The sequence below is a fragment of the Onychostoma macrolepis genome, chromosome 06 (assembly GCF_012432095.1).
Source record: "Onychostoma macrolepis isolate SWU-2019 chromosome 06, ASM1243209v1, whole genome shotgun sequence".
Lineage (NCBI taxonomy): Eukaryota > Metazoa > Chordata > Actinopteri > Cypriniformes > Cyprinidae > Onychostoma > Onychostoma macrolepis.
Window position 1 is genome coordinate 13,017,672 of NC_081160.1, and position 21,382 is coordinate 13,039,053.

At 42.0% G+C, this 21,382-nt stretch overlaps 1 long non-coding RNA gene across 3 annotated transcripts; it reads left to right on the top strand.

Moving 5' to 3' along the window:
- Positions 1 to 307: 307 nt before the first annotated feature.
- On the top strand, positions 308 to 9,061 carry LOC131542545 (uncharacterized). 3 transcript variants are annotated; one of them, XR_009271728.1, is made up of 6 exons: positions 308 to 568; positions 851 to 1,120; positions 1,731 to 1,817; positions 2,154 to 2,248; positions 6,673 to 6,764; positions 7,529 to 9,061. It is a non-coding gene; the product is annotated as an uncharacterized LOC131542545 (long non-coding RNA). The 3 variants fall into 3 exon arrangements; XR_009271729.1 differs by having other exon boundaries at positions 308 to 1,120; positions 2,134 to 2,248; XR_009271727.1 differs by having other exon boundaries at positions 308 to 1,120.
- Positions 9,062 to 21,382: the final 12,321 nt, after the last annotated feature.

Consider the following 21,382-nt stretch of genomic DNA (forward strand, 5'->3'; position numbering starts at 1 on the left):
TAATTGATGGACAGCTATGCCCGTGAAAAGACATCAGCAATCCTGCTGTTGATGTTAATAACGTGTTTTAATGTCGGTAATAATTTCACCACCATCAACGCATCTAATATTCTCTCTGAGTGTCCGTGTTCCCTTACGAAAATTAGCCATGGTTTTAACACGAATAAAACCAAAAGATCATTGTTCTTGTAGCCATGGTAACCGCAAATTAGCCATGGTTTTGTTACTTCAAACAATAATTTACAAAGAAGTATTAAGATAATATTTTTTTGTGGTTATAAAAACAGACCTACACCAACAACCCAGACAGCACACGTACGTCTGGCCGACGTCGGCCCAATATCGAAACGTCGGCCTCACTACCTGAAACATCTAATAAACATCGGCCAGGCGTAGGTCGATATAATTCGGTCAGTGCTCTGTTTTCCAGCTCATCAGTCGTCGGCCCTGAGTCGGTTCACGACCGCAGGCCGATGCCGCGCTTTTCTGTTTGCTGCGAGCCCAGTTATTCGTCTCTTAGCAACCCACAGAGAGAAGACACTCATCCCGGCGACATCTGTGCTTTCAGGTAAGATTTAACTTCAGCTAAATTACAAACAAATACTACTTTGTTAATTCTGTGACACTTAAAAGGTACTAGTTAGGCACATTTGGTGTGCTACAGCACAGGTGAAGAGACTGTGGCTAATTTCCAACTAACTTGTTTAGCTAACGGTCACGCTAGCGATTTTTAAAATTAATATTTATGCCTTAATGCGTTTCCAGCCATTTCTCTGAGGGGAAATGTTAAAGCGGATTATTAAAGAGAAGTCCTAACTGCTTTTTCGCCGTGTTTTTCACTCTTTTACAGGCTGCCAGAAAGAATCCGTCTCTATACGGTGAGCTATTGTTGCTGTTGCTTTTTGAACTACAAATTGAGTTTTAAGTTCATTATTGAATATTAATTGAACGAGACTGTAATTTATTAATGTAATATTTTAATCCTATATGTTTATTTGTGTAAATGCTGTGTGCCCGTTGAGCTCTGCGCGAGCTGGGAGCAGAGTTGCCATGGAAACGGGGCTTTGACTACTGGCGGACAGTAATCTCCGTCTCTCGCTGCGGTTTTCACTGATTTCAGGTAAGTACTGTATAGTCCCTAAACTTAATCACACAAATATTACATACAAACGTCCCTGACACGTTTCTTACTTGTTATTGACATGTTTCAATTAAATATTTATTTTATAGAAATGGTTTAGTGTCTTCGAAAAAGTCTGTTAGCATCTTATCAGTTTTCAGGTAACGTTAGGCTAACTCTAGATTGAGCTCGTGTTTATGAAACCCTGGGCTTTTAATCAAATATTCGAATAAAATAAAAATTGGACTGTGTCCTATGGTGTGACAGCAAAAATGTCTACAAATAACTTGAGAAAAATGTATCTTCATTCTTAGAGTTACAAATAGCTTGAGAGAGGTTTATCTTCAATGTTAGTTTATTTTAATTTAATTTAATTTAATTTTTTTTATTTTTTTTGCTGTCACACCATATGACACATTGATATGTCAGCTACCCATATAAGAGATTTTGTTAGCTCTGTAAAGGTTTTCCTGGCGATTTGTCAAAGGGTTGTTGGAAAAGACTTTACTGAATCGATGACATCACTTACATGGAGAGTGTAATCGACTGAAAACAAGTTTTGATATTTCATGGTAAACAAATATTAATAAAAATTGTTCTGTGATTTCAGGAGGACAGAAAGAAACTCTACATAACAGAAGGGAAGCTCCAAGATTTCAACATTTCTGAAGGGAGCTACTGACTTAGAAAAATACAGGTGAACTGAAGAAGCTGAAATATAGATCATAAAATATATTAATGTGCATTTTCAAAATATATTTAGCCAATTTTAAGAAGGCCTTGACATCAAAACGTAAGTGACACTCAACCTAAAACTAAAAACATAGATTCTGTTATATTAAGATTATGTTGTTATTAGTAGTAGTAGTAGAATTTGTTGTATGTGTGTATATATATTTGTTAATAATTGTTATATATTATTCTTTCTTTTATTTGCATTTTACTGCTGCTCTAGCTCGTTTCCTTCTAATAAACCTGGAGTTGCAAACTAAATATTGTTGGCTCTGTGACAGATTGCTTGTTTCTTTCCTAGATTCTTCAGTGGTGATGGCCTGCTGCACCCAGCAGAGTTGGAGTGAACCTACTGTCAGACAGTGGCGCATCGTGGGGTTTCAGTCAGGGCCTTCAGTAAGCAACTGTAAACTACATGTACACATTTTACACATCTCTGTTACAGCTAACGAGCCATATGCGTAATGCACATATTATGCCGCACACAGGCTCTCAACAACAGTGACTGCTGATCAACAATTTCAACAGTAGGTTAGATTAGGTGGGTTAAATGCAGAGTAAATTTTCCTACATCATGATCAGTAAAAGTAATCCGCCAATACACAAGTCACTATGCACATTCACGTCACTCTAAAATGACAACATGCCCAAAGCAGCAAAACTGTACAAATGCTGGACATCCACACACCACACCACAGTATTATCAACGCACCATGTACACCTCCATAACAATGTGCATGATACAATACTCATCAAATAATAAAGCACTCACCTGTCACTTGTAAATAAAGTCCCTGGGTCTATCATTCCATGCCTCTTTACTTGGATTAAAAAGTAAACACGTCAACAAAATAACTTGTGCTCGGTGCTAGCTGTTAGCCACTCAGAGCACTCATAGTTTCAATCTTTGAAATGGCACATAAAAACTTTGCTGGCCTTTGTTAGCGAATTCAGTTTGGGTGTAGGTCTTCCTTTCTCAGTCATTCTCGTTTGTCTTCAAAAGAGCGCCTTGAAAAGGTGTTTTTAGTAGCTAGGCAACAAGATTTGGTGTAGGCGCCAATGACTGCAGCTGTCATTTTCTTTTCATTGAATTTCACTTTCGTACCTTGGAAATCCCTCACTAAAAGGGCGGTATAATGCTGGGGGTAGCACTGGGCAAGTCACTAGACCCAGAGGGCGGGCTGTCATTGAACTTCAAAATTTGATTGGCTCAGTTCAGTTCATCTTTATTCATTTCCCGAAGGCAATTTGGTTGCAGCACACAAGCATTCCACATAAACAACACACAATACAAAAGTCCATCCATTTCCTTCCTAAAAAGTCCTTATCTTAAATTTAAAAATTTTACAGCTGAGGGGATAAATGAATGTCTAAACCGATTTGTTTTACTAGTCGGGGTTCTATAACGAATACCAGAAGGGAGAAGGTTAAACTCATAATACATTGGGTGGGAATCATCTAACAAAATGCTCTGGGCTTTACCCAGAACCTGTCTATGATATAACTGGGCCATAGACATCTGCTTACTTCCGTTATTTTATTTCCTGATTTACCATCCTCTCAAGACAATTTTTATTTTTCACATTTAGAAAGTTAAACCAGCACAACAGTGAGAAAGATGACAGTGACTCAATATAAGATCTGTAGAACATGCACATCAATGTTTTGTCCACATTAAATGACCTTAATTTCGCAGACAATACAATCTTTGCTGCCCCTCTTACACAAAACATCAGTATTGGGAGAAAAGGACAATTTATTATCCAAAACAATACCCAAATACTTATACTGTTCAACAATCTCAACACCTACTCCATTTATACTTGTTTGCTTATTGTGAGTAGATTTCCTCCTAGAGTTAAAATCAATAGTCATCTCCTTAGTTTTAGAAACATTAAGTTGTAAGAAGGTGTTCCGACACCACATAATAAAATCATCAACCACAGGACCATACATAGAGTCCTCCTCACTCATTAAGCTAACGATTACAGAATCATCAGCGAATTTTATAATATGCCTATGTCTATAACTACTCTTACAATCATTTGTGTACAAGATAAATAATAAAGGAGAAAGGACACATCCTTGAGGTGACCCAGTAGATGACACCAGCCATTTAGAAAAACAGTCATTTACTTTAACTCTCTGTGTTCTCTGCACGAGGAAATCTAAAATCCATCCTACAAGACTAAGATCCAGCCCAAATTCATTTATGATTTTTTCGACTAAAATATGTGGCTGAATAGTATTAAAAGCGGATGAAAAATCAATAAAAAGTAATTTAACAAATGTTTTCGGCTTTTCCAAATGCTGAAGTACTAAGTGTAAGAGAGTCGCTACTGCATCCTCTACCCCTCGTTTAGACCTATAGGCAAATTGTAGGGAGTCTAAAGAACTCTGTGTCCTTTGCATAATTTCTTTCTTAACTAATCTTTCAAAACATTTCATAACTAGGGATGTCAGCGCCACAGGTCTAAAATCGTCCAATCCCTGTACATTTTGCTTTTTAGGTACTGGAACCACTGTAGACCGCTTCCACAGTGCAGGTACTTTTTGTTGTTGAAGAGACAGAGCAAAAATTTTATAAAATATTGGACCTAACTGCTCGGCACATTCCTTCAGTAACCTACCCCCTATATTGTCAGGCCCAGATGCCTTCCTGATTTTACACTGTTTAAAAACTGTTATCACATCGCTCACATTAAAAAAGACACAATTTTCCTCCCCAATTATTTTACATTCATTTTTCAACCCATCAATTTCCTCTTTAAAATCATGAGCATCAAATCTTAAATAAAAATTATTAAGATCCTGTGACAAAACTGCATCTGAACTGTATCCCTTTAAACTAATACTATTTTTACTTTTCCTACTATCCTGACCTGTTATTAAATACATCCCCTCCCAAGCAGAACCTAAACTTCCCATTTTCAATTTTGCCTCAAGATCTTCCTTGTAAACTAATTTAGCCCTCTTAATTTCACACTTAATCTCTTTTTTATCCTAAAATACTCAGCTGTATCTCCCTCTTTAAAAGCCCTATTTCTTTTTGATAGAAGAATCTTGAGTGATTTTGTGACCCATGGTTTGCTGTTTGGGAATTTCTTAAAAGATTTCACAGGTATTAACATATCCTCACAAAACTTCACATAACTACAAATTACATCTGTTAATTCATCAATGTCCAAACCAGAGTCCATAAAAACAGTCCAATCTGTACATTCCATACACCCTTTTAAACGTAGCGTCGCATCTTCAGACCAGTCCTTCTTCTTAATTAACTGTGCCTTTTCACGTTTCAAAACAGTTTTATATGTAGGAACAAGTAATACTGTATTGTGATCTGAGCTTCCTAAAGGTGGCTTACCAAATGATTTGTAAGCTCCTTTGATCGAACCATAACACAAGTCCAAAATTTTATCCTTACGTGTTGGGCAAGTTACATACTGGTTGAAGTGACCCAGAGATTTCTCCAATTTACAATTATTAAAATCTCCCAGAATAAAACTGGGTGCATCAGGAGATACAGATTGCAGTTCCTGCACCACACGTTCAATCTCCTCTACTGCATTATCCTCGTTTGCTCTGGGATGAATATAAACAACCGTGACAAACAGCTGAGGAAACTCGCGAGGCAAATACTGAGGTCTTAGTGCCACAGTCAGCAACTCGATGTCTTTCGTGCACACTCTCTCCTTAACATACACTGATTTGCACCAGTTCTCTCTAACATACAGACATACCCCTCCTCCTTGCACTTTACCGGTTTCCCTCGCATCCCGGTCCATGCGAACAGGTACTCCGAAGTCATCCAGTTGTAGGCCCGAATCTGAATCCCCTTCGGAAAGCCACGTCTCTGTGAGCGCCATCAAGCAAACATTCCTGTAGTCATGCTGGAATTTCACCATAGCTTGAAGCTCATCCGTTTTTTTCCGGAGAGATTGCACATTCGCCAAAATAATTGTAGGAAGAGGAATTTTTGAAAGACTCATTTTTTTCAGTCTCTGACGAACACCTCCTTTACGTCCTCTTTTCCGAATTTTAACGGTTGAATTTTTTTTGTCCAGTGCAATTTTGTTTATGCTTAAAAGGTGAAAAACTTCCCAGATCGGGAAACACATGTTCCCCAGTGTGCTTCACGCTGTTAGGCTTGTAACATTGTAAAAGAAACTCCCGGGAATACTGAATTCTTGCCGAGTCCAGAGGAGATTCAAACAAGCACATGCTCAAGTGAATTAAAGTCAATAAAACAATTACTCCCATTTTCTCCATTTCTTCCTCTGTAAATTTCTTCAAGAAGATCTAAGATCCACATCAAAAATATTTAAAAGAAGGAAACAAACAAACAACGAGCAGACAAAAACACGCTGACACCTGTAGCTGCGAGTCGCCGCGTGCGCAGCGCCAGTAAGACACTCTTCATGTGGCTGATGATTCTGTCACTAATGCTTGTAACTGGGTATCTCAGAGAAAGAATAAGCATTGTTCTTTTACATGTTACCAACATTGTAACAATACTTACCCTTTAATAATGTTGAAGGATAATGTTTAACTGAACACAAAACTAGAGACTTGTTTAGTAAGATTTTATCTGAACATAAGTGACACTCGACCTAAAACTAAAAACATAGATTCTGTTATCTTAAGATTATATTATTAGTAGTATTAGTTATATATGTATATGTTATTATATTGCTATATATATTATTCTTTCTTTTATCTGCATTTTACTGCTGCTCTAGCTCGTTTCCTTCTAATAAATCTGGAGTTGCAAACTAAATATTGTTTGCTCTGTGTCAAATTGCTTGTTTTGTTCCTAGATTCTTCAGTGCTGATGGCCTGCTGCACCCAGCAGAGTCAGTGTGAACTCCTGTAAGACAACATCACCAAGATGCTATAAACCGCAGGATTAGTAAGTAAAGTCTCGAACATACACACTGTTTCATAAGTTTGGGTTGGTATGATTATTTTGTTTTTTTTATGTTTTTGAAAGTCTCTTATGCCAACCACAGTTTAATGTATGAAATTATTACAATTTACTACAATTTAAAATAACTGTTTTCTATTTGAATATATTTGGAGAGATAATTTATTCCTGTGATGATAAAGCTGAATTTTGTGTCACATGATCCTTCAGAAATCATTTTAATTTTCTGATTCTTATCAGCGTTGAAAACAGCTGTGCTGCTTCATTTTTCCAGGATTCTTTGGTGAATAAAGTTTTAAAACAGTACAGCATTTGACATTGATAATAATCAGAAATGTTTCTTGAGCAGCAAATCAGCGTATCAGAATGATTTCTGAAGGATCATGTGACACTGAAGACTGGAGTAATGAATGTTCTGCTTTGATCACAGAAATAAATTACATTGCATAATATGCAGAAAACTGTTGTTAAATAGTTTTTACTTCATTTTGATCAAATAAATGCAGCCTTTGTGAGCAGAAGAGACTTCTCTCAAAGACGTAAAAAAATCTTACTGACCCCAAACATTTAACAGTAGTGTAAATTACAAATATGATGTTCCACCCACTTAAATATACTGTGGCATGTGTAGTTTTAGCCAAGTATTCACACAACACATCTGATAACCTTGCACTCCAGTTATATGTCTGAATAATATGAACAGCAGCTATGCTAAACTTTCTTCTTTTGATTTCCTGTTTCTATCTTAGGATGCCCATCCCGAGGTTACTAGAGATGAAGCCAGCTCCAGTTTGGATCCAAACTCACTTGTGAAGATGCTAACGCTCACAAAGACTACAGATGACAGCTACTGTACATGGACACACAAAACACTGGACACACAAAACAAATATTATCCTTATATTGCCTATAAGGGTAAGTTTGACAATTTTCAACCCGCTATTGTATTATTGCAACGTCTGTAATATCTGTAAATGAACAATATTTACTCTTTCTCTGAGTTATATGGACCCTATTTGTCCCCTTTTATTTGTAAGCAGCACTTCACAAGATGACGCAAAATGAAATGAGTTTTGACAAAATGACACAAACACTTTTGCAGCATCTAAATGAAAAAATGCTGTTTTGCATCAGTTTTGCTGACAAATACACTGGGTATCTTGGAGAAAGAATAAACATTGTTCGTTTACATATGTTACCAACATTGTAACAATACAAAATGGACTGAAAATTGTTGAACTTACCCTTTAATAATGTTGAAGGATAATGTTTAACTGAACACAAAAATAGAGACTTTAAATAAAAATATTTTAGAATTTTTATCATGCTATTTAAAATTTAACTGCTTATTTATTGTTTGCCTGGTTTTTAATTTGTGTTTATGCAACTGTTGTATTATTGTAACTCAGTTTTTGCCATGAAGATAGCCTTCGATGCTGACAGCACAGAACACATGACTTGTTTTATGAACTACTGTCATATGGACATTATTTTGTTGCCAGAAGATGGTCTTCCCCAGTGAGTCTCCGTCACCTCTGGCTGATTAAAGGATGTTTTTAAATTGTAACCTTGAAATATGCATATTCTGTAAACCTACTTTGAAATGATAATGTCACAACTCACGGGGGAGCCCGGGAATCAGGAACGAGGAGACGAGGAATAGCAACACGGGAGTTTAATAGGCAGGAACACAGATCACAGGTAGGGTAGACACTTACGTAGACACTTAGGTTGACGTACAGGATGTCTTTCAAAGACCGACAAACACTAACTGAAAGGACTGGGGTTTTAAAGACAGGACAATCAAGGAACTAAAGGAGACACACCTGGAATCAAATTAACCAATCAAGGGGAGACAGAAACTAGGTCACAGGGCACACATGGGGAGCAAAACACACACAAGACAGTCCAGGGACGTGACATTACTCCCCCCTCCCGGAAGGTGCGTCCTCGCACCGTGGAACAACAGAGGGGGGGGGGAAACGGGTGGGAACCATGGCGGAGGCTCAGGAGGAGGACGGACCACCGGGAGGAGGTCGGCAGACAGAGACCAGGGAGGCAACGAAGGAGGGAGGAGCCAGGGAAGAGACAGGAGGGACCCGGAGCAGGAGGAGCCTGGCCGGACCCAGGCCACAGCCATGATGATGGCCCACGGTGGAGCCGACGGAGGGAGGAGCCATGGAGGAGGAATGGCCTCCGACTCCAGGGGGCCGACCAACGGCGGCGGAGCAGGTGGTGGAGGAGCCCGAGGCGGAGACGGAGAGCCGACGAGCCAGGGGAATGCCGAGATCCGGGGGCCAAGGTGGAGCAGAGTGCTCTGGCGACCGAGGCGAGGCGGAGCTCGAGATCCGCGGGCGGAGCCGGAGCGACTGAGGACCAAGGTGGAGCTGGCGGGAGGAAGGAGCCCAACTGAGCCGGTGGGACGGAGCGACGAGGTGCAGCCGGAGGAGCGGAGTCCTGAGGCGATGGCGGTCGACGCCCGACCAAGGCGGAGCCGGAGGGACGAGGGAGCCTGGTGGAGCTGGAGGATCGACGGGTGACGGTGGAGGCGAGGGAGCTAGAGCCGAGGTGGAGCCGCTGGGTCAACGGGCCGAGGCAGAGTCCGGGCCGAGGAGGTTGGAGGCGGAGGTGAGGGATACTCCAGCCCCGGCGACGCTGGAGGATGGCAGTCCTGTGGGGCTCGCACCGCATTGATGGTGGGCTGAGGGCGAGCAGAGGGGCTGCCAGACGACAGCGGTGGAGGAGGCAGGAGCGGGTGGGAGGGTGGGCATTTGCGAGGGGCCGGCACTGGCGGGCACTTGCGAGGGGCCGGCACTGGGGGGCGCTCTTGAAGAGCGGACACTTGGGGGCGCTCTGGCAGCGCGGAGACAGGGAGGCGCTCTTGCAGCGTGGAGACAGGGAGGCGCCTTCTTGGCGCAGGCACTGGTGGGCACTTGCGAGGGGCCGGCACTGGCGGGTATCTGCGAGGGGCCGGCGCTGGGGGGCGCTCTTGAAGCGCGGACACTTGGGGGCGCTCTGGCAGCGCGGAGACAGGGAGTCGCTCTTGCAGCGCGGAGACAGGGAGGCGCTCTTGCAGCGCGGAGACAGGGAGGCGCCTTCTTGGTGTAGGCACTGGGGGGCGCTCGGGAAGCGCTGTGCTGGACGGGACCAGCGGAGACTCTTGGGAGCGCCTTCTTGGCGCAGGCACTGGGGGGCGCTCGGGAAGCGCTGTGCTGGACGGAACCAGCGGAGACTCTTGGGAGCGCCTTCGTGGCGCAGGCACTGGGGGGCGCTCGGGAAGCGCTGTGCTGGACGGAACCAGCGGAGACTCTTGGGAGCGCCTTCTTGGCGCAGGCACTGGGGGGCGCTCTGAAGCGCTGTGCTGGACGGAACCAGCGGAGACTCTTGGAAGCGCCTTCTTGGCGCAGGCACTGGGGGCGCCGAAAGCGCTGTGCTGGACGGAACCAGCGGAGACTCTTGGGAGCGCCTTCTTGGCGCAGGCACTGGGGGCGCTCTGAAGCGCTGTGCTGGACGGAACCAGCGGAGACTCTTGGAAGCGCCTTCTTGGCGCAGGCACTGGGGGCGCCGAAAGCGCTGTGCTGGACGGAACCAGCGGAGACTCTTGGGAGCGCCTTCTGGCGCAGGCACTGGGGGCGCTGAAGCGCTGTGCTGGACGGAACCAGCGGAGACTCTTGGGAGCGCCTTCGTGGCGCAGGCACTGGGGGCGCTGAAGCGCTGTGCTGGACGGAACCAGCGGAGACTCTTGGGAGCGCCTTCTTGGCGCAGGCACTGGGGGCGCTTGAAGCGCTGTGCTGGACGGAACCAGCGGAGACTCTTGGGAGCGCCTTCTTGGCGCAGGCACTGGGGGCGCCGAAAGCGCTGTGCTGGACGGAACCAGCGGAGACTCTTGGGAGCGCCTTCTTGGCGCAGGCACTGGGGGCGCTGAAGCGCTGTGCTGGACGGAACCAGCGGAGACTCTTGGGAGCGCCTTCTGGCGCAGGCACTGGGGGGCGCTCTGGAAGCGCTGTGCTGGACGGAACCAGCGGAGACTCTTGGGAGCGCCTTCTTGGCGCAGGCACTGGGGGGCGCTCGGGAAGCGCTGTGCTGGACGGAACCAGCGGAGACTCTAGAGGGCTCTTGCGAGGGGCAGGCACTGGCGGGCTCTTGCGAGGGGCAGGCACTGGCGGGCTCTTGCGAGGGGCCGGCTCTGGTGGGCTTGCCATACTCTGCCGGCGGGCTTGCCATACTCTCTGCCGGCGGGCTTGCCATACTCTCTGCCGGCGGGCTTGCCATACTCTCTGCCGGCGGGCTTGCCATACTCTCTGCCGGCGGGCTTGCCATACTCTCTGCCGGCGGGCTTGCCATACTCTCTGCCGGCGGGCTTGCCATACTCTCTGCCGGCGGGTTTTCCTGGACCGCGAACGGCGGCTGGTGAAGGGAAACGTTGACCTCCAGATCCGTTTCCCAGTCCAGTAAATCCTCCTCCATGTCCAGCAGCCCCAGATAGATGATCAGCTCATCCTCAGCCGTGATGCAGGGGCGGAGCTCCACTCCGCCACACCGCCCACGGTTGGCTCCTCGCGATGGGCACCGCCGCCGCTCTCGCACCTGATCTGACGTGTTGGGCTCAACTTCCGGGCGATCTTCCGCTCAGTCGCCGGCTTCGCGCTGGCTCGCAGATCGCAGCGGCAATGGCTCTCCGTCATCGGTGGGCTCGGGCTGATGCTCCGCATCGCTGGGAGTTGGTGGGCTGGGCTCTGGGTCTGGAGTGGATCTGGCGAGATCATCCTCGGAAGAGACGGTGAGGGTGATCCGCTTTCACCAGAATCCACTCCACGAAGGCGGCGAAATCCTCTCGAGGACCATCCTCGGACGACAGCGCTCTGCACGCGGTGTTCAGACTTGCGTTGTAGAATGAGCAGAGCGTGCCGTCCGGGTAGCTGGTGTCATTAGCTATCCTCAGGAATAGTCTGGTGTGGTCCTCGAGAGATCGTTCCCCCTGCTCCAGCAGGAGGAGGAGGAATTCGGGCCGAACATAGGGATCCATAGATGCACAACGGAAAGAAAAAACACTGGGTAAAACGAGAAAACAAAACGGAGGGAAAAATACGGAGGTTACTGTATAGGTCGGTCTTTCTGTCACAACTCACGGGGGAGCCCGGGAATCAGGAACGAGGAGACGAGGAATAGCAACACGGGAGTTTAATAGGCAGGAACACAGATCACAGGTAGGGTAGACACTTACGTAGACACTTAGGTTGACGTACAGGATGTCTTTCAAAGACCGACAAACACTAACTGAAAGGACTGGGGTTTTAAAGACAGGACAATCAAGGAACTAAAGGAGACACACCTGGAATCAAATTAACCAATCAAGGGGAGACAGAAACTAGGTCACAGGGCACACATGGGGAGCAAAACACACACAAGACAGTCCAGGGACGTGACAGATAAGTATTGTGAAAAGTGCTATACTTATACAATATTTAACCATGGTTTTACTATAGTAAAACTAGCAAGCATGATTATAGTAACAATGTGTTTTTTTTTTTTTTTTTGAAACCATGCTTCGATGTCATATTCTATAGTAACATTGTAGTAATACTTCAGTAAAACTGGTAACTATGACTAGTGACCATAGTTTTTGAAATTATGGTAAATGTTTTAACTATGGTTTTACTGCAAATGCTGTAGTAACTGTTATTTTGTAGTTACTATGGTTTTACTGCAACAGTCATAGTTAAACCATGGTTACTGTAGTAAAACAATGGTAGATTTTATTTTTACTAAACCATGGTGATTGTAGTAAAACTATGGTTGATTTTGAGTTTACTATGGTTTTACTGCAAATGCTGTGGTAAAATCATGGTTAATTTTCAAAAGACTACAAATAATCGTGAATTATCCGCTTTTGATCAAAACATCTGGTAAATGTAAATGTATTTGTATGTGTAATGTGTTAAATGAAAATATTAATAAAGTTGCAGCTGTTCTTGAGAGTGGTGTGTATTGTTTTATTATAAACCAGCGGCGGCAGCTGCAGGTGGTTCGTAACGATGAGCAAAACGCCGGTGAACCGCGTGCACGCAGAGCGGCCGGGATTTACAGCTGCGTCGTCCCAACATCGGCCGGAGGGCATATCCGATCAGAGGCCGACGTCGCGGCGACGTATTGCCGATTAGCAAACGATCCCTGAGCGACATCGTGCCGACGAAATTTTGTACATCGGGCCGACGTCGGCCAGACGTACGTGTGCTGACAGCCTTTAAATTGACATCAATTGCATTATATAAAACAAAGGCAATAATAATGAACCAGCGGCCCTGGTTCTGTGGTTTAGGTGGCAGAGAAAATAAAAATTTTGTATGCCATCAGTTAGCTGGCCAATACTCAGCTTATTGTCTAAAACTACATGTTCACATACATTTATAGTGGTCTGCGCTAATACAATCTCCCTCGCTGCAGTGCGTTGTACGGGAAGCCAAACAACCCAAAAGTGGGAAGAAACAGCGCGGAAAAGAGAGTTTGCGACCGACTCGACAGCGCAGGGAGGACGTGTTTGCTAGCGCCACCGAACTGACACAGCGCGGCGCGAACATAAGAAGTTCGTGTTTTTCCCTGCACGTTAACATAATGAAGATCAATATTAAGTTATTACATTTCCCCTTTGCTTATTATCTTTCATATTAAGACAGTAACAGTTGTTTTTGCTACTTTGAAGAACTGCACACATTGCCTATATAAAGGGCCTAATAGCCTATATAATAAGACTTTAATAAATTTACAATAGCATCTTGAGGAGCACACCCAGCTTCTAGTTTATATATTTTCCTTTTGTACCTAGTTATTATTGTTGTTGTCGTCAAGTTCTACACAATTGCAATTATGTACCATTTTAAATTGGAACTATTATTAAATAGGATAGGTATGTGACCCTGGACCACAAAACCAGTCATAAGGGTACTTTTTTTTTTTTTTTTTTGAGATTTATACATCATCTGAAAGCTGAATAAATAAGCTTTCAATTGATGTATGTTTTGTTATGACAATATTTGCCCGAGATACAAATTTGAAAATCTGGAATCTGATGGTGCAAAAAAAAAAAAAAAAAAAAATCGAAATATTGAGAAAATCGCTTTTGTCCAAATGAAGTTCTTAGCATATATTACTAATCAAAAATTAAGTTTTGATATATTTGGGCATTTACAAAATATCTTCATGAATGATCTTTACTTACAGTAATACCCTAATGATTTTTGGAATAAAAGAAAAAATTGACAATTTTGACCCATACAATGTTGGCTATTGCTGCAAACATACCCTTGCTTTTTGTGGTCCAGGGATTTTTTTTTTTTTTTTTTTGGTCTCTAAAGACCAGGGAACATCCAAGGTAATGTTCTTTAACTTTAACAGTGCAATTTTATATAATGGCTATTTGTCAGGCTTTTCTCTACGCTCCATATTAAATAAATAAATAAATAAAATTTTATTAATTGATTTAAAAACAAACTCTTTCAAAATTGGGGACAGTGTATGTAAATTCAATATGATGTATTTTGAATTTTGCACTGCATTGTGTTTTAGGGTTATCAGATAACACATGAAAATTAACCATGATTTTATTACACGAACCATTTAACCAACCATGTTTGTAGTTCAACTGCGGTTAAACAAATGACAATCAATCCGTCAAAATCAATCCATGGTTACTGCACTTTTACTATAGTAAAACCATTGTTAATTTGTAAGGTAAAATTAATGGATAATGTCCTGGCAGAAAAATAACAATAAATTTTACTCTCTTTTTTTCAGTATAGCCTAGTCATGCTACAGTTACACAAATATTCTTAAATGTAAAATTTACTTAAAATATGGCTTGATGAATGAAACCATAAAACATTTTTAATTCTAAGAGGACAATGGAAGTTTCTGCTTTGAACATGTGGCTACTAAATATAGCCTATGTGCTTCAAAGTAGATAACACTATGAGAGATATTAAGCAAAAGAAAGGTAATAACTTAATACTGATCTTCATTATGTTAACGTGCAGGGAAAAACACGAACTTCTTATGTTCGCACTGCTCTGTCAGTTCGGTGGCGCTAGCAAACACGTCCTCCCTGCGCTGTCGAGTCTGTCGCGCCGTAAATTAATATTTATGAGATAAACTAATATTTCAGGGGTAGGTTGCAGAAAGTCTACACAAAAGAAATCTCTGTCTAGGCTCTGCCTCGGTATTGTTTGTGTCAAGCCATTCCTTAACCTGGCTGTTTGTTGAAGAGAAAGAGATCAAATGTAGTAGAAATAAACACGTTAAGAATACATTTTAGCGGAGGACTTTTATTATGTTTTTTATGACTATTATTATGTTGTAATGTTTGGTTGACCAATCAGCGGAGAGGGGCGTTTCACTCCGCCCACTTGTAGAGATCGAATATTCAAGTAGTTTATCCGATTTCTGTCCCTGAAAGTAAAAACGAAAAATGAAGCCGAATTCTTGATTTTTCGTTTTGTTTGAACAAATGAAAACGAAAATGAAGTCAATTCTTGATTTTTCATTTTTCAGATTTCAATATTAAATCAAAAACGAATTATCCGAAGGTACACGGACGGTCTTACACTTATATTGTTATAGTAAAACATGGCTGTTGGTGCAACATTTTTTGCAAAAAAACCTACACGTTTTTTTTTCTCGGATGGTGGTGGTGGTGTGGGGGGGGGGCATCTTATCTGGGGCCCACTTGGGTGGCCCATCTAGGACCCACATGGGTGAACCCAGGTGGGCATTTTATCTGGGGCCCACTTGGGTGGCCCATCTAGGACCCACATGGGTGAACCCAGGTGGGCATCTTATCTGGGGCCCACTTGGGTGGCCCAGCTAGGACCCACATGGGTGAACCCAGGTGGGCATCTTATCTAGCTAGGACCCACATGGGTGAACCCAGGTGGGCATCTTATCTGGGGCCCACTTGGGTGGCCCATCTAGGACCCACATGGGTGAACCCAGGTGGGCATCTTATCTGGGGCCCACTTGGGTGGCCCATCTAGGACCCACATGGGTGAACCCAGGTGGGCATCTTATCTGGGGCCCACTTGGGTGGCCCATCTAGGACCAACATGGGTGAACCCAGGTGGGCATCTTATCTGGGGCCCACTTGGGTGGCCCATCTAGGACCCACATGGGTGAACCCAGGTGGGCATCTTATCTGGGGCCCACTTGGGTGACCCAGCTAGGACCCAGATGGGTGAACAGGTGGGCATCTTATCTGGGGCCCACTTGGGTGAACCCAGGTGGACTCCCCATGTAGTTCCCAGTTGGGTAATTAATGGGAAATGTGTGCATGGGCTCAAAATGGGCTGCACATGGGACCCTATTTGTTTTATCAAATATACAAGTGCAAAAATAATTAATCCCATGGGGTGATTACATGTATATATATGCACATATGTGTCTTTAAAATTATTTTTGTTGTTGTTTTGACACTTGGATTACTTTAATCAAAAAAAAAAAAAGACCTCCTTTTTTTTTATTACAGTCTATGATTCCAATACTCATTCTACCCAATTTTACACTGACATTTAGCCAAAAAAAAAAAAAAATGCTGCCACTTTAATTGTGCTGACAACTCGAGATCTCCCGAGTTCCATCGAGATCCCATTCCCCACGACGTCAATCTACCGCGAGATGCAGCCCTGCATGCAGTGTGGATCCCGCGAGATTTCATTCAGCAATTCCCATCCCCCACGCAGCACGCGCTGCATCGCGCCGACGCCATTACTACTGTCTGACTGCTTTGCTGTAATTTTCGAGAGAAGACGTTACCAAGGTAAGAATTACAATTTTAAAACTGAAAATGTAGAGCATGTAATTACATTGTTTTCAAACCATGATGTTAACCGAAATAACTTGGTTTTTGTCACGTTACAATTTAGACTTCATACTCAGATCGCGCCATATTTTTCCTCTTATTTCTGGCGCCAATGTCTAACGTTAAACGATAATGCTGTATTGATGTTCCCTACGCCCTCTAAAAAACTAAAAAGCTCAAACTGCAGAGTTTGGCAATGGGCTGTGTGCTCACGATACAGGAAGATTACGACGACGATGTGAAATGGCTTATAGCAGAGAAGCTAAGGTTAGTGTAAATAAGGTACGTTAGCCTGGGACAGATCTCCATTTGCACAGTAAACAAGGCTGTTGTACTTTTAACAATACATAAAATACAATAATAGTACAACAATATTTAATATTTATCATGCAAACAGGAGTTTCTGCCTTATATAAATCTGCAACAGTTTGCATTCGGGTGTTATTACAAATCATACAAATTGTTATGACTATACAAATGTTTTTGCCTAAATTAGAATTTTAATTTTTTTAAAGTAATAAGCATTTTTCTTACAGAAAGTAATCGGACGGTCTTGGATGTTGATGCAGTGGAGCAGAAATTGGCAGACCCCAACTTCCAGAAACAAGTGGTATGTTCTAACATAACCATTTAGCAGGTTCACGGGGCTGAACGTTAAAGTTTTTGCACCTAAGTTACAGTACTGTGCAGAAGTCTTAGGCCACCATTTTGTTTCTTTCATTTTTTTTAATACTGCCTATAAATTAGCTGTATTTTCTTGTTGTATTCTAATAAAAAAACTCTGAGATAATCATTATACCATTTCCAAAACAACAAATGCAATGGTGGCCTAACACATTTTCACAGTACTGTAGCTGTTTTGCTATAGAGAATATTTTTGTAGCACAGGCAACACAATTGTAGTACAAGTATAAAACGTCTGTTACAGAGGTAACTGCATAGGAATTATGGAAGTGTTCCATAGGAGTTGTGAGTAATAGACTTGTATGGACTTGATACACACAGTAGATCTGGGGGGAAATGTAATTGCAATTATTCAGGGTTAATTTTTTTGTATTGTCTCCCCAATAATAATAATCTTGTTTTCCATTAGGTTGCTGTGGTGGCAGTACTGTGGATGAAGCCAGGAGAAGAATGAGGGCCTTCCTTTTGGACCACCCCGCATCAAGAGAGTTCAATTTTGTTGGCCGGCATGGAAAGTGAGAGTTTCAGGGGCTCAGACTGCTTGAGGTTGTATAAGGTATGTTTACTTGCTGTTGGATTATTAACGTTCATGTGCAAACAGAGGTTATTTGGTAGAGTTGAGTTTGTTCTTCATAAATCAGTGGAATCAAATCAGATTGATTGAATGCAAATAATTGTCCATATTTGGACAAGCAATACCCCAAAATTATGAGAATATGAACCAGGTGTACTGCTTATTTTAGTGATAAGTAACTGTTCATTTGTGGTGAAGCGATCACAAAAAGAGTTTATAATAAATAACATTCAAACTTTATTAAAGACAAGTATACTAATACAAGTGAAGTGGTAATAAAATAAGAACAAACGAAGACATCAGATGCAAAAACCGTCTGAAATTTTCAGGCTCTTATGTTTATGTTCAGTTACTTCACTGTAATGGCAATGAATTGAATGATGACCTATATTTGCCTGCTAAAAATGATTTTTTAAAGAAAATTTCAGATTTTGACATTTGTGATTAAATGAGACAAATACATTTTTTTGTGTGAACTATGCCTTTAAATGTTGCCCTGTGCCCTTGTTTACACAAATCCATTTATGATAGAATATTATATCCGATACCATTATTGTACATCCTGAAAAAATGTAAAAATGGAGATGACTGCTTATTTATTGCAAGGGCTTAAATATGGAATTTAATCTATCTTTAATGCTTTTGATGTGCTTTACAGGAAGCTTGAAAAAAATTCTCTTAACCAAATTACCAGAAAAGAGGCAGAAAAGTCAGCGTCAAAGTGGCTAATCGGTGACGGGAGGAAACCGTTCTGCGAAGTCACGTAGTAGAGAGTAAGATAGGTAAGTGTTAAGATATTTGTGATTATTAAATGGAAATACAATCTTTAAAAAGACAAGAATCGTCAGTTTTAACTGAAAAAGTGGCACAGTAGTTCATTAATTGTTGTCTTTTCAAAGGGCCGTTGGGAGAGCGAGGACAGAGGTGTGAGGGGCTGCACGGTTGGTTTGTTTGTTTGTGAAATAATGTATTTTAGAATTTTCAAATATGTGTATACAAACGATACAAGTTATTCCAAATAATGTTTGGCAGGAGCTTCACTTTAACTTTTTTTAAGATGCTTATGTTTTATAAAGTTGTAAATACACAAGTTATAATAGTCATGTTCAAATTATTCTAACGAAACCTTGTGTAAAGCATGCAGAATACAAGTTATGAAGATTTTTATTTTAAGTTTTTCAGGAGCTTAAAATTAACTCTTTAATTAAGGTAACCCAAACAGACAAATGTTAGCCCATGTGTATACTTGTTGTGGCCCATAAGAGACCTACATAAGACCTAGCTGGGTCCCATCACTAACCCATGTAGGCAGACTCATATAGGCACCAAATGGGAGCTACCTGGTTAACCCGTGTGGGCCCCATGTGGAGCCCATCAGGGGCCCATCATCAGCCCATCTGGGCTAACCCATGTTGGGCCACCATGGAAACTGAGGACAAAATTAGCTGGGTCCCAGTTGGGTAGCCCAGATGGGCCCCAGATATCGGCCCAGTTGCAACCCCTATGGGCCCCACATGGATGTGTTGGCTGGGTACACACAATGTTAAACAGACCCGGGACCCGAAGTAATACAGTGACCACAGTGAGAGCACAGTGACCACAGTATGAGCGCACAGTGAGTGCGCAGTGACCTCACAGTGACCACAGTATGAGCGCACAGTGAATGTGCAGTGACCTCACATTGAGCATACAGTGACCACAGTATGAGCGCACAGTGAGTGTGCTGTGGCCTCATATTTTGACCACAGTATGAGCGCACTGTGCATGTGCAGTGACCTCATGTTGTGAACATAGTATGAGCACACAGTGAGAGCGCTGTGTGGTTACACTTTTAGCTCACTGTGACACACACATTGTGACCACACCATGAGAATATTGTGAGCTCATAGTGACATCATTGTGAGATCAAATTGTTGACTGGGGTGTTAGTGCTATTAAAAGATAAAATTCAATATACAGTTTATTAATATAGTGTTTTCCTCCCATACCGCAAAACGTGGCATAATGTGGCATAACGGACTGAGATTAAAGACCAAATTTAATATGCTCCTCTTCATTATTAAGACTAGGGGTGTCAACGTTAATTTTATTTTAACGCAAATTAATCGTTTCATAAGGTTTGAGGTCCGTGTACGTTTGCCTCCATTCGTTTTTCGTTTTTTAACCCAGAAATGAAATATGGAAAATGCGGTTTCTTCTATAATGGTTCGAACTAGGGGTGTGCCCTTATTCGGAAAGGCACGGATGGCTTCAAAACCGAATAAAGGATAACGAATAATTCTGCCCGAATATTCGGCTGAGGCTGCAGCACAGTCTGGTATTTGCTAGATTCACAGGTGAGCCAGGGTATCAGCGCAATATTTTACACAAACCTCTAAAGTCGCTCAATAATGAGTGTGTGAAGTGAATGAATGTAAACTTTATGAATGAAATGAGCGCAAATCAAACATTGCTGTTTCCACCGTGCATCTCTCAGAAATCAGAGCTTGGCAAGAGTAATATTACCTAAAATAATACATCATGCATGTTCTACTATTTGTGTATATTTAAAAGGCAATGATTTAAATCTTATAGGCTACGATATGATGCACGAATTAATGGAATAAGCACAGCGCGATCGCCAATCAAACAGCTGCGTTGCCGTCTCTGTGAGTCTCAGTCTCTCAAAAACCAAACCAGCTCTCTGTCAAGAGTAGGCTAATAATCAACTTGTATACAGATACATTTTCTACTAGGCCTACATATTTGCTTCTTTATATTTTGCTGGTTTGCGTGAAGTTCAAAAAAGACTAGCTAGATGAAATGAAAATGTGCGCCTTGAACTAATTCAATCGTGTTAAAATGCTCACTAAACGTTTGTCATTAAATCTCTCTGCTTGTATGCTACATTTATTTTTAGAAATGATTAATTTTATATTTTAGAACACTGAATAGGACAAATAGTCAAAACAATTTTCCCATATAACTCTGTTCTCTTTTTTCCCATACTTTTCCAGACCTGAAAATTATTTAAGTAAAATACTTTTTTAAACTACGCAGGAACCGGTGAGCCAAAGGAAATCATTGTTTTACATAAACCTGTAATGTTATAAAATTATAACGCAGTAAATGTGTGAAGTAAATGAGTGTAAATAGCAGTGTTGCAGTTGCCTTTTTCCATGCATTTCCTGGAAATTACTTAAATTAATTTCCATATTTCTAAACTGCATAAGAACCCTTACTGTTTTAATTAGAAGATATTTAAATATTTATTTATCGGATGACGAAAGGTCCCCAAGCTGGGACTCGAACTTGCGTTGCCCGAAGCACAACCGCACTACATCTCGAAGCACCTACAAGAGTATGGCTCCGACTGTTAGAAGATATTTAAATAAATGTTATAATCATAAAAAAATTGTTTTTTAGTTAAACACAGCATATTTGTTCAGTGATAAATACGAAAAAAGATAGGCTGTAAAACCATAGAAATAACGGTCTTATCAAGTATACGAAGTTCCG